Below are 13,270 nucleotides of genomic sequence, written 5' to 3'. Positions count from 1 at the left end.
TCCTGCATTCTGGTTTCTGCACCAATTTATAGTGGAAATGTATTTATTCATGTTAAAGGAAACTTGTCATTTTTGGACAAAGCACATTTGTTTCTTCTATATTTGAATTGCATTGCATGTTTTCTTATTGTGCAAATAAACCTTTCTCAAAGTGTTTAGTTATTTAATATTTCTTTGTGCAAGCTATTTTTCCAGATGTTTTTTTGAATTCAAAAACTGATGGGGACATGTCCCCAGTGTCCCCAGTGTCCCCAGTGTAAATGCCACCTGTGGCAGAAACAGACATCAACTGTCTGAGAACACCAGATAAAAATCAGTCACAGCATTGACTGGGAAAGGGTCCAAGTCACTGACCACAAGTCATCCAACAAAGACAAGGTAGGAGATCAAGAGAGTGTTCACACAAGGTCCAGTTGTCTTGTCCCTTACCTGAGTACAAACGTCCCCCCCCCCCTCTCTGGCCTGCGCATGTTTAAGTCATCACTACATACGACTACTGTTTTGAATAAAAGTGCTCCCTCTCACACAGCACAATGGGGTTTATGTCTGAGTTCAGAGCTCGAGGACAGTTAGCGATCACATTAGATGTGTCCTGTGTCCAACCTTACCCTGCCTGAGTCCATCTCTTCAGGGGGGCACCGGCACAGGTCAGGGGTTAAACGTGCTCGGGCCCAGTATGGATCACATAGTGTGAGTACACCCTAAGACATGATGGCTTCTGATCCCTGCTAGGGCTGATTTAATATATAAAATATTGATATCACGATTTCTACACAGTAACAAAGAAGAGTAAAAATTGCTCCATGTTCCCAAGTAAAGACCAAATTTTCAGGTAATCCAGCTTCATCAGTCTCACAGTGGTGTGAAGAACTGAAAGTGGACATTCAGGAAACATTTCTCTGAGGCAGAGCTGCTCTGGATGCACAAATAATCTCACTGGCTGAACTGAACTTTGGTAGACAGCCAATCTCTAAAAAGGGGATTCTCTGGCCCCGCCCACTGAAGTCCAACTCAACCAATGAGATTCTTTGCGTCTCCAGAGCAGAAATGTTTGAGGAACTAAAAGCACAATCAGCTTGATGTTGAGGAGAAGGGCTGTGCAGCAGAGAGGCTGTTTAGTTTCTTCATTCTACTGCAGTGGAAGAACATTGCTCATCTGCTGTCTGTCTGGCTTTAACAACTCCAAAGACATGTTGCTTTACCTCTTTTTACTTTGCTCTCACTTCATAGGTGAGTGTTGGAGTGTTTGTGTCCACAGAGTAACACTGTACAGCTGCCATTTTCCACTGTCTTCTCCTCTCAGCCTCATGAACAATGTTAGTCTAATGGCTTCATTTGCTCTACTTTTTCCAGGACTAATAGCTGGAGACACAATCTCTCCTGTACGAGAGGAAGTCAGTGAAAGAGAAGGACAATCTGTCACACTCACATGCAACTATCAGACAGATGAAGACTATATTCGCCTTTACTGGTACAAACATCATTCTGACCTTCAGGCACCTCAGTTTATACTCAGGAAAGGAGCAAAATCAGAGAGTGGTAGTGAACATATTCCTGATAGAAGATATGAATCTGAAACATCAGCAACATCAACTACACTGACCATCAGAGATCTAACCCTGGCAGACACAGCTCTCTACTACTGTGCTCTAGAAACACAGTGATACAAAGTGTAGAAGAGGCTGTACAAAAACCTGAACCCAGATATCTGACTACTCTTCAAAGAGGAGGGAAGTGGTATTCAAACCACAGCTTCATATCAGATGGATTCTGCTAATTCCTGTTTTATCAGAGTCACTGTGGTTCCAGCTGCTAATGAAACACTGGGGGAGGATTCACAGGAGCATTATGGGTAGTGGGGATCTGTAAGTTTAACCAGGTTTCGGGCTCCAACAGAAGTTGTGTACAGTTTGCAGATTGGAGGTTTCAGCCAGGTGTTTGTGTCCAGATTCCTTCAGGTGAATTTCCTGCAGATTCCTCCTTCAGTCTGACCTTCTTGGATGATGATGACTGCAGCATCACTGTCATTTCTAAAGCTTCCATCAGCCTGAATGGAAACAGAGCACAGCAAGAGGAGGAGCTCCACAACTGAATATGAAAGGCTTCATGTTGGAAGTGAAGAGCTGCTGTGTTCTCTCTATTGTTCATTCAGTACAAGTGGAAATGATGCAGCTCTGCTTAGTTTGGATGATCATCTTCATGGTTCACACTGGTGAGTGAAAATTAACAGCAGATTTTAAACATGATTCAGAAAAGTTGTGCATATTCTCAAGTGTTTCTCTCTCACTTTAAAGAAATATAAATGTCAGAGTGAAATCTATCTTTGTCTTTTTCAGGATCCTCTGAGGATTTGGTGAAACCATTTAAAGATGTAATGCTGGCTTTGGAAGGAGACTCTGTGACTCTCTCCTGCAACTATTCAGGATCTGTAAACTACCTCTGCTGGTATCAACAGAAGACCAGTTCATCTCCACAGTTTCTCATCAAAGAATATTTAGAGAAACCAGGTTTTTCTTTTGCACATGAGAAAACAGCAAAGGAGTTTCATCTGCAGATCTCCTCTGCTGCAGTGACAGACTCTGCTGTGTACTACTGTGCTCTGCAGCCCACAGTGACAGGAAACACCAAAACTCTGTACAAAAACCTTTAGAACAAAGACAACAGAATACTCCACAACGTCCACTAGAGGGAGTCACACACTGTTAAACTTCAGTGGTTTATGATCTGAACTTGTGGTGCTGGTGATTAAACAAAACAAAACAATGCAGCAGCAGCATGTGGAAGATACTACAAGTTCTGAAATGTTATTTTAAATAAATTCTGACAAAGGATGATAATGATGTTGGATGGTGTTTATATAAAGAGAGACTATCAGCAGCCTAATAGCTGAGAGTTCTCAACCAAGGAAGTCCTTTCTCTCCACTGCTGTTTGATCCTTAAGAAGTAAATAATTAAAATGTCCATTCTGTAAAAACACATGATGTCAAGGCTCTGACTCAGCATCTGTCAGATATACCGGGTCGTTGCACAAATTCTGTAAGCAGTCCCTGTGCCCCACCCCCATTACCCACTGCCCCCACCCCCCAAAACCCCCCTCCAACACATGTCATCCGAAATGTCAACACATTTCAACCTTTTTTCAACATTTACTTCTATGCAATGACTATAATTGCTAAATGCTTTCACCCCCCACTACGATGGCCTTGGTCAAATATACAGGATCCAATCTGGAGATTAAAACATTTGTAAACCAATGATGGTCCATTAAATTGTTTACAGAACAGAACAGAATTCATGGATGACCAAGTAATGATCAAGCATGAAACAATAGAAGGAAAATTTTACATATGCAAACAATCTTCCTGTCTGGAGCTTAACATCTAGTTTACTCAATTTATTTTTGTAAAGACGTCTCATGATATGATTTGTCCGAAAATGTGACACAAATGTAATAATGTGAATAGTACTGTTTGAGTAATGTATTGAATAAGTAATTAATGTGGCTGTCATGTGTAATTGAATAGTTGTATATCGTCTGTCTAAAGATTGACCTCAGTCAGGACCTTCACATGTTCTGTCAAGAGTCAACCAGTTTTACCTTATCAGCTTCTTGTTAACTGATGGAAATGATGTCATGTAGTGAATTACAGCACCACAGCAGAGACAAACTCACTATTTGTCAGAGTTGTGAGAGGAAGGAGGGAGGGATTAAGGGAGGAGCAAAACTGAGACTCAAGGTCAGAAAAGACAACAGATGATGAAGAGGAAGGGCCAATGATGTGAAGGCCCAGATCCATCAGAGTATCAATGTTCTTCCTCTCTCTCCTCCCCTCTCACTGCAGACATGAACCACTGGCTGAGAAACATCCTGATTCTGACTCTCTGGCTAGGTAACTCTTTAAACCTACTGATTGTTCTCCTTTAATCAATCATCTTTATTGATCCATCTCTTCCTCTGCATGTTCTCTTCTTCCCCAGAGTGTAAAGGAGAAGACAGAGTGACCCAGCCAGCAGGAGATGTCATTGCTGCTGAAGGAGACACAGTTACACTTGGCTGTACTTTTGAGACCAGTGACAGAAGTCCAACTTTGTTCTGGTACAAACAAGAAGTAAATGAGTCTCCAAAGTACATGCTGAAATGTATTTCACAAACAACAGATTTTTCTGCAGAGTTCACGAAAGACAGATTTAATGCTACAATCAAGGATAAGTCAGTTCCTCTGAAGATCCAGAAGCTTCAGCTGTCTGACTCTGCTGTGTACTACTGTGCTCTGCGGCCCACAGTGACAGGAAACACCAAAACTCTGTACAAAAACCTTTGGAGCAAAGACAACAGAATACTCCACAACGTCCACTAGAGGGAGTCACACACTGTTAAACTGCGGTGTGATGATGAAGTCTGGATTTGTTGAAGTGGTGATAGAAGCAACTTTAAATGAAGCACTACAGATAAAACACAATAAACAAAAACAGACAGAACAGAATTTGAATCATGTATATCCATAATACTTCCAAAGTATCTCCAATTCCACTCTAGCAGACTGTTTTCACAGACAATTGAAACACACCCCTGAAGGGCCTTTTTTTGTTGGTGATTGTAACCATTGCAAGCTGAAGCTGTGCTGCCTGGTTTGAAGCAATATCTAGACTGTAATACTAAACCCCCATTTGCACCTCTCACCATAATGTTGTCCATTTAATTCCCACCTACATGTCCCTGCTCAAAAGCAGGAGAACACAAGTAAAAGTGTACATGTCAGACATTGGAACAATGATGGCATTGAGACCTTAAAAGGCGGCTTTTCCTGTAACAGCTGGGACCTCTTCCATAGCCTGGGCTTAGAGGAGGCAACAGGCACCATCTGCAGTTTTGTAGAGATGATGTGTTAACCAAGGTTATTATAGTTTTGGATTTTTCATTAGTTTTTATTTTTATTTCGTTTTGACTTTTTGGTTTTGCTAGTTTAGTTTTTATTAGTTTTAGTTTAGTTTTAGTCTTTGTCGCTGCACGATGCAGCTCAGTTCAATTTAGTTTTTTCACAAAACATTAAAATACAAGGACAATCAGAACTATTTGTGAAAAGGGACACCCTTTTTCAAGCTAGCTATCTATATATTGGGCACATAGATAAGATGCTTGCCTTTGGTGTGGGAGACCTGGGTTCGATTCCCACTGTGAGACATCCACCATTGTGTCCCTGAGCGAGACACTTAACCACTAGTTGCTTGACATGTATAGCAATTTAAGTCGCATTGGATAAAATCGTCCGCTAAATGAATAAATGTAATATTTGAAGTACTGACGTGTTGTCTAAATAAATACTACAAATAAATGAAGTACATGCAATCTACAGTATAATTTTTAACCTACATACAGAAAACCCTCAGATACTCAGTGGTTCCAAGAAATTCATTACCTCTATCATTCTTGGTTAAATGGGTGAAATACAATAAATGGAGGAGAAATACAATTGATGGACAGCTAAGAAATTGGAAGATAGCGGAGGCCCCCCTTGGAGCCACGAACAACTGGTCTCTAGCAGCCTGAAGGCAAGTCTGACTGGAAAGCAGTTTGTTAATCAAAAAAAGGTATTAAAACAATGTGAAGCACAAAGAGACAGGCTGGCTGAGATATCAATGACCCCGTGAAACACACACTAGCTGACATGCAGTAAATATAATGACCAGCAGACAGTTGACCCAGCAGCAAGGGGAGCTCGCACTCAATGTACAAGGGGCAAGTTCGTCTTACATGCAGGATGAGCTCTAAGCCAGACCACCAGAACAGAACAAGGAAATAAAACCACCAAGCAGTGTTAATTTCATTGACGAAGACTATGACGAAAAATATTCGTCAACTAACCTTTTTCACAAACGAAAACTAAATAAAAACTAAATAAAAAGTCAGATATGATGACGAAGACTGTGACGAAATATAACTGACACTTTAGTCAACGAATAAAAATTAGACAAAAATTTTAGGGAGGGACGAATGGAGAAGAGATTCAATCATCACTACTCTTTTTGTTGGACAAGTTTGGAAGAAATCCAATCAGAGCGAATCTCATGGCCGCCTGTAAACCGTGTGGAGCAAAGATCTCTGGGAAAAACACCACCAACTTGAAGCGACATTTACAGACGACTCATCCGGAAATACACGCGAAAGTAAGCATACATGCTAAGCTTGTTTTATCAGATAAACCACCGTGTTTCCGCTAAACTTGGAATAAAATAGAAGCTAAAGGAAACCAGCTTGAGCTATATTGATTAGACGATTGTCTCGCTGAATTAATATGAGCATAAATATTAAATGTCCTCAAATTGAATCAAATGTGTAAAATGTGTATTATAGTAACGTTAGATGTTGTGGCGTTATATGACTGGACGAAGGGTGTGTGAGTGAGAGACAGAGAGAGAGGGAGAGATCTGAGGAGATTGGGCAAAAAAACCCACAACTTGATTTCCCCTTTATTCACCCTCACAGATACAGAAGACATCTGATGACAAAGATGACCGTAGGCCAAGTGGAAATAAAGCTAGTGCTGCTAGTGCAACCCAGCAGCAGGCCATCTCTACAGCTTTCCTAAGTTCTTCAAAGTACAAAACTGAATGGAAGGAACGACAGACCAAGGAGCAGGCCATAGCTAGATGGATTGGACGCACAGGTTTACCACTCACAACAATTGAAGACGAGGACTTTGTGCTAATGATGGAGATAGTAGATAGGAGACTAACAGTTCCAAAGAAAACTAAAATGAGCAATTTGATTGAAACACAGTATGAACATGAAAGACAAAAATTCAAAGAGAGACTGGCTGCTGCCCGGAGAGTTTCCATTGGCCTTGACTTGTGGACAAAAAAAGGACTGACAGCCTCCTTCCTTGCTATAAGCGCACGCTACTTTTGTGTTGAACAAAGTAAACCTGTACACATATTGTTGGCCCTTGAACAAGTAGCTCACCCACACACTGCACAGTCTATTAAGGCATGTGTGGACAAATGTATGCAAGAGTGGGGCATACCAAAGGAGAAGATCCTGACGGTAAGAACGGACAATGGGAGTAACATGGTGGCAGCCTTTAAAAACACCACAGCAGAAGAAACCAGCTCTGAGGATGACTCCCCTGGGTCCACGATGGAAAGTGACTCTGAAATTGATGACCAGCGGTGAGCCATGTTTAGTTTATTCTTTTACATCACAGTCAATTATCACATGAATGGTTTTCCCCCTGCCACACACTACATATATACAGTATGTACAGACACACACCAGCCAATTTATTAGGTTTAGACTTCTATGGTTGTCTTTTCTTCTTGTTATTAGGTACCATGTGGTGAAGCTCTTTCGCAAGTCCTCAGTTGCAACACAGAGGTTATCGGACCACTGTGGTGTTATTGTTGTAAATGACTGCCCCACACGCTGGTCAAGCACATTCAACATGGTCGCACGACTCCTCACAGTCAAAGATGCAGTCTGTCAAATCACAAATGACATGGGATGGGACAGTTTGCTTACTAGTGAGTGGCAAAAGCTTTCATCATTGCATGACTTACTGCTGCCTTTTGCGGAACACACTAAAACCCTCCAGAGTGACACTGCATCTATGTCCTTAGTGGTTCCTGCCCTCTTTGATCTGCTGAGCCGCCTAACTGACTTTGCAGAGAACACTTGGTACAGACACCTCTTGCCACTCTTGCAGAGAAAATGAGATCAAATCTGAACCAGCGTTTTGCTTGCCTCTTGGATTCAACCGATGAAAAGTTCTCCGCACTTGCAGCAGCTGCCTGCTTTGTCAACCCAACTGTCTGTGAAATCCTTGTTAATGTTGATGTGGCTGATGGAAATATCCAGGAACTGCTGAAACAGGCAGAAGACTATGTGGTCAAATGCACTTTCCCACACACAAGACAGGAGGACCAGTCTGAAGATGATGCAGAAGAAGAGGTTATTGAGGAACCAGAAGCAGCGCCATCCTCAAAGCAGCCGGTGTTTAGGTTCCTCTCAAAATGCCGCACCATAAGGCCTAAACAGAAAACCTCCACAACCAGCATCAGGCGGCAGATCATCAAGTACAAGGAAGAACTTTCACATCCCATCACTGCGGACACAGGAACAGACTTCTGGCTGGATAAGAGTGACAGTTTTTATCACAGTTTAAAACCTTTCGCGTTAGACTTGTTGGCTATGCCAGCTTCTCAAGCTTTGCAGAGAGGGTATTCAGCATCACAGGTGACCTCACAAGAGGACGGCGCAACAGAGGAAGGGTTACACTGGAGCGAAGTGCTTTCCTTAAAATGAACAGAAACAAATAGAACTGTTGTATTCACTGCTATTTACAGCATTTCCTGAAGTAGTATATGCACAGCTTGAAAGTTATTTGTTTTGTTTTTTGTTTAATATGAGAGCAGAGAGATTTTTTCGTTCCATGCAATAATGGCATTACAGCTTAGCATGTAATTCACTGATACTTGATACTTCTTTTAATTATTAACAGAAGATTATTTCATTTTGTAATACATATCATCTTTTACATGTTTTGTTTTCAAATCTCTTTGATTTTGCACACAATGCACAGAGTAATAGAGGATGAAGAAGAAGATGATGCTTACAGAGTTTTTTAGTTTAATGTGACATTTACCTGTATGAGAGCAGGGTTTTTTATTTACTTGAACATTAGGGAGGATGTCTTTGGTAGTGCGTGCAATGGCATTACAGCCAATACATTATTCTACATTAGAGAATTGCACTAATCTGTTCAGTTCAAAGCCTAGCAGTTATTTAACGTCTCTTGAGGTACGTGAAGATTAATCAGTAGTGAAGTTTCTGTATTTAGATTGTGCAATGGCATTACAACCAATAGTTTTATTATTGTTTTTGGGAATTTCACTTTATTTTTCTTAATGTTTTTGATTTTGCACAGACAGTAGAAGACAGTAAGTTAAGGTTATCTATGTCAATAATATTATACTTCATCTTGAAAGAATGTCATATGCATTGCATATCATTCAGGGAGGGATCTTTTTCAGGGAGCATGTTTATTTTTCAGGGAGAGCAGGCCTTATGCTTATTTTATGTGAGATTATCTTTTGTGAAAAAAAACACGGTCAGTGTTTTTGACATCAAGAATTAAATAAAAATTTAATCTGTGTCTGTATTGCATATTCAAACCTTAATACCATTTCATAACAGACTGATGGATACTTCCAATGACAGGAAGTCCACTCCACTGTAGATTTAGTCGACTAAAATCTGCTAATATTTGGTCTACTAAAACTCGACTAAGACTAAAAGACTTAAGACTAGACTAAGACTAAAACTCTTATGATATTTAGTTGACTAAACTAGACTAAGACTAAAAGATTTCAGATAGACTAAAATGTGACTAAAACTAAATGGTGTGTTATTCAAAAGACTAAGACTAAATCGGAATTTGATGTTTGATAGAAAACATGTTCAAATAGCACCAACTACGCAACCGATCCCTACCTGGGTCTCCCCGACTAAGTTAGCCTCCTCCTAACGTTACATGGGGCTCTCCTCGTAACAGCAGCTGCCACCTATACGCTGCGGCCAGACGCCGCCCTGACCACGGGCTCTCTTGTGGCCTTTTATTGTGGCCAGCCTAAGGCCCACCTGTGCAATCCCCATGCTGTCTGCTCAGCATCTTGATATGCTACACCTGTGAGGTGGATGGATTATCTCGGCAAAGGAGAAGTACTCATTTACACAGATTCTGACAGATTTGTGAACAATATATGAGAGAAAGAGGCCTTTTGTGTACATAGAGAAAGTCTTAGATCTTTGAGTTCAGCTCATATTGAATGGGGGCAAGAACAAAAGGGTTGCCTTTATAATTTTGACTAATAACCAACCTAGCCTGGAACATCCATGTGGACAGTCTCTGTAGCAGATTACAACGACGACTGCACTTCCTTTGTCAACTTGGACTTCATGGTGTTGATCAAGATGTTTGTACAGATACGGCATCATATTCAAATACAATAATCATGGCAGCTGGTTCATTACATGTGAAGTGCACTTGTTCCGGACCTTCCTACAACTGAGTGAGTCTAGAAGTGAGATCCTTTTATTGGCCCCTCAAATCCTGTCAACCACTTGAAATCAAACTTTGCTAAGATGCTCACTGATGTTCAGCATAAATACTCTGGATACAAGATTCTGTAGTGAGGTTTTGTTCAGTTATCAGCTGACTTCAATTGAGTCCTTGTGTTTGCAAATCCTGAAAAGATGATCCATCTTTGAACTATGCTTATAAAAGATTGTACAACCTGCTGCTACCAGTCTGTTAACAGGAGGAAGTGAAAATCCAGAGCTGCGAGGAGACGGAGAGATTGAGGGAGGAGCTAAGCTGTTAGTGAACTATAGAAGAGAGAGGAACTTCCATATTCAGCAGAGTTCAATACACAAAGCAGAAACATTCCCTTTATTCAACATGCTGTCATTGGACTATTATGTACTTTCTCTACTGTTACTATCCATTCTAACAGGTATGTGAGATCCTGCTGAGAAAGTTTCATTACTAACTTTTCTGGATGGGATTCATTTGTTGAGTCTTTTACAACATGAAATAACAGAGTTATCTCTTCCTTCAGGTGTCAGCTGTGAAGAACTCACTGCAGTCAGGAATGAAGAGTTCAGTTCAGAAGGCAGCTCTGTTACTCTGTCCTACACATACTCTAAAAAAGCTGATGGTTTTGATTATTTCTTCTGGTATCGACAACATCAAGGAAAACCACCAGAGTTCCTCATCTTTCACTTGGGAACACAAAATGCAACAAACTCTAGATGGTCTGTTAAAGTGAGTGATGATAAAACCCAAATGGATCTGCAGATCTCCTCTGCTGCAGTGACAGACTCTGCTGTGTACTACTGTGCTGTGAGGCCCACAGTAACAGGAAACACCAAAACTCTGTACAAAAACCTTTGGAGCAAAGACAACAGAATACTCCACAACGTCCACTAGAGGGAGTCACACACTGTTAAACTTCAGTGCTTTATGATGCAGTCTGGATTCATTGCACTGTTAATAAAAAAAAACATGATTTCTTTGTCTTCTGAAGAATAAAGACATCATCAAACATCAAATTTCCTCTAAACACTAAATACGCTGCATTTACAGAACGCTCTTTATACCAAGGCCTTTCATAGTGATTCTCTCCATCAGACAAACAGACACACTCTCTCTCACTGATGGTGGTGGAGCTGCAGCAGGTTCAGAGTCTTGTTCAAGGACACTTCAGCATGTGGACAGGAGGAGCTGGGGACTGAACCACCAACCCTTTGACTTCCTCCACTTCCTGAGCCACGGCTGCCCCAAACTCACTGCCCACCTCCAGATCTCAGCATCCAGATGTGGGTTTTGTTAGTCTGAAGGAATATTCCAGTGAAAATGTCTCGTTTCACTATCAAATCCTCTCCACCTGTAAGCTTGAAAGGTGACTCAACAGTTTGTAGCATCACTTTGTTAATTGCTGCTGTAAATCCACAACTTCAGAGATGTGGGGAGGTGATAACGCAGCACAGAAGTAGAGTCTTTAACTATGTTGAGTTTGGAAAATGCTGAACAAACAGATCATCAGCTGACAACTGGATTATGCTGCTGGACTAGTCTGAAGTTTCAGTGGCATCTTTTCTTCTTCTGTGGTCTGATTCTGATTGGCCACTAGATGACACTGTAGCTGCTGTTAATCCAAGCTGAGCCACATTATCAAGTAGGCGGTGCACTACTTCTGCACTGTGTTCAACCATTCTGTCAATAATAACTGCTGCTGTGAAGAGAACAATTCTCAGACTGAATGTTGAACATCAGCTAGTTTCTCCTGTTGATTTAAACCTTGTTGTAGAGATGGAACATTGGCTGGGGATTATTCTTGCTGCTCTTTTCTTTGGTAAGATAGAAAGCACAACATCTTTTTATTCTTTTCTAAAGATTTATGGAAACAGCTGAGCTGTTTGTGTCCACAGAGTAACACTGTACAGCTGCCATTTTCCACTGTCTTCTCCTCTCAGCCTCATGAACAATGTTAGTCTAATGGCTTCATTTGCTCTACTTTTTCCAGGACTAATAGCTGGAGACACAATCTCTCCTGTACAAGAGGAAGTCAGTGAAAGAGAAGGACAATCTGTCACACTCACATGCAACTATCAGACAACATACAGTTATCCTTCCCTTTACTGGTACAAACATCATTCTGACCTTCAGGCACCTCAGTTTATACTCTGGAAAGGAGCAAAAGATAACACAGATGAACATATTCCTGATAGAAGATATGAATCTGAAACATCAGCAACATCAACTACACTGACCATCAGAGATCTAACCCTGGCAGACACAGCTCTCTACTACTGTGCTCTACAAACACAGTGATACAAAGTGTAGAAGAGGCTGTACAAAAACCTGAACCCAGATATCTGACTACTCTTCAAAGAGGAGGGAAGTGGTATTCAAACCACAGCTTCATATCAGATGGATTCTGCTAATTCCTGTTTTATCAGAGTCACTGTGGTTCCAGCTGCTAATGAAACACTGGGGGAGGATTCACAGGAGCAGCAAATCCACATCAGAGAGAAACCACCTGCAGGATCCTCAGTAAGGATAAAATTCGTAACATGTCACATTTGAACTTCAGCATGTCTAACAGATACATTCCAACATTTGGCTAAATAAAATGTTTTAATATATAAATTATGTATTTAAAGTTAATTTAACATTCTTTCACTTATTTTAGAGGTTGTATTTCTTTCCTGACATTTGCGAGGTCACAGTGGGTCTGTGTTCAGTCAGATAGTGAAAAATTCACTAAAAGCAACTATCATGTAAAAAATACAGCACTTCCTGTTCTGAGCTGTTATAAGCTGCTCAAACAAAAATACTTCTCCAAATGAAATGAATTTCACTTTAATTCATCTCCATATTATCCTTAAGTTTGCATTCTGAACAGCATGCCGACGCTGTGCCGACCAGAGACGAGTTGAAACAATTCCATATATCCAATTTGCCTTCAGGCTCAGGTCCCTCTTCACCACAGCGGTCTGGTACAACGCCTGCATGACTGCTGACACTAAACCAATCTGCCTGACGCTCCATTTTACCCTCACTGGTGAACAAGGCTCGAGATACTTAAACTCTGTCACTTAGGACAACATCTCTCTCCGAACTCAGGGAGAGCAATCCAACGTTTTCCAGCAGAAAATCATGACTTCAGACTTGGAGGTGCTGACTCTCATCCTGACCACTTCACACTCAAC

The sequence above is a fragment of the Micropterus salmoides genome, unplaced genomic scaffold (genome assembly GCF_014851395.1).
Source record: "Micropterus salmoides isolate LMB-PRFRI ecotype aquatic unplaced genomic scaffold, ASM1485139v1 Ms_hic_scaffold_14, whole genome shotgun sequence".
Lineage (NCBI taxonomy): Eukaryota > Metazoa > Chordata > Actinopteri > Centrarchiformes > Centrarchidae > Micropterus > Micropterus salmoides.
The sequence above is the reverse complement of the archived record's forward strand: the minus strand, read 5'-3'. Positions refer to the sequence as shown.